Source organism: Rhagoletis zephyria, unplaced genomic scaffold (assembly GCF_001687245.7).
Source record: "Rhagoletis zephyria isolate East Lansing unplaced genomic scaffold, Rhagoletis_zephyria_1.1 Rzeph_scaffold_01663, whole genome shotgun sequence".
In the NCBI taxonomy this organism is placed as follows: Eukaryota; Metazoa; Arthropoda; class Insecta; order Diptera; family Tephritidae; genus Rhagoletis; species Rhagoletis zephyria.
The window spans coordinates 109294-110526 of NW_016158747.1; positions in this window are offsets into that span (position 1 = coordinate 109294).

Below are 1233 nucleotides of genomic sequence, written 5' to 3' on the forward strand. Positions count from 1 at the left end.
TTGCTTCATAAGCACTACAAAAATTTTCTAAATCAATTTTTTTTTGTTAATTTTATTGTTGCACAGGTCTCTAGGTCTATTTTCACCCCTCACTCTCAGAATCGACCTAACTTTTGCTAACCTGAATTTGTTCCACAGTGTTATGTTATGATCGCTGATAAATGATTTGCTTGACCTTTTCTTGTCGGTCCAAACAGGAATCTCGATAAACTGTTGTTGGGTAGCTCGTTTCCAATGGGCTGGTGATAATAATTAGGTTGACTTACGTTTGATGATTTGCAGATTACCGGTGTACGGTGGTCTAACTGATGCCAAATAAATATACCAGAATTTATATCCACAGACTCTTTATTTCCACACGTAACACCTTGGTTGGGGATTTGCCGGAAAGAATGTGGTGGAACAATGCCGATAAGTATATTCCCCAGGTATACGCACTCTGAGGATTGACTTTAACCAAACCGATGTCGTCAGCCTTAATAAATTGCTTGGTTAGGATTACTTCCGTTCTTGCGAGGGCTGATGCGTGTTGTTCGGTCCGTGTCCAATTCCAAAATTATTTGTTTTAGTACACGATTCCCGACTGCGCCAATTATGTTATGATCGCTGATAAATTTATTTCTAATCATCTATATAGAGAAATTATTTATCACCTAGCAAAACTCTAAGTACTCTCATTGTGTTCTACACTCTCATCCGAAAGTGTGACTCACTTTCTTGATACGTCTAAGGTGTAATTTTGTTGTACACGATTCCCGACTGCGCCAATTATAAAATGATTGCTGATTAATTTATTTCTAATTACACAGTAGGGAGGCAAAAATATCACAGCTGAACGGCCAAATACGTAAACTTAATTTTGGCCTCTAGATTACGATGGCGTTTTCAGAAAATCCGTATCACGTCAAAATTTTGAGGTATTTAGGGGGGAAGTTTAAGAGTTTGGAAAGTGATTTTTTCGTCGTTTAAAACACTGTGCTCAGGTTTTGAATTTTTTTCTGGGCAAAGGTCTAGGATCTTTTAAATTCAATGGCGTCCTCAGTTTTTACAGATTGGCTCTAGTTTTCGAGATAACGGTGCTTGAAAATCTGCTTAAATTTTAGGTTTTCTGTTAATAATTACCTCGGTTTTAAGGTTATTTTACTAAAATTTTGCACGTGACTGTATTTTGATATTACCTTAGCTATTTCTGAAAATCATGGAAATCGGTTCACTATAACATATACAACTGAT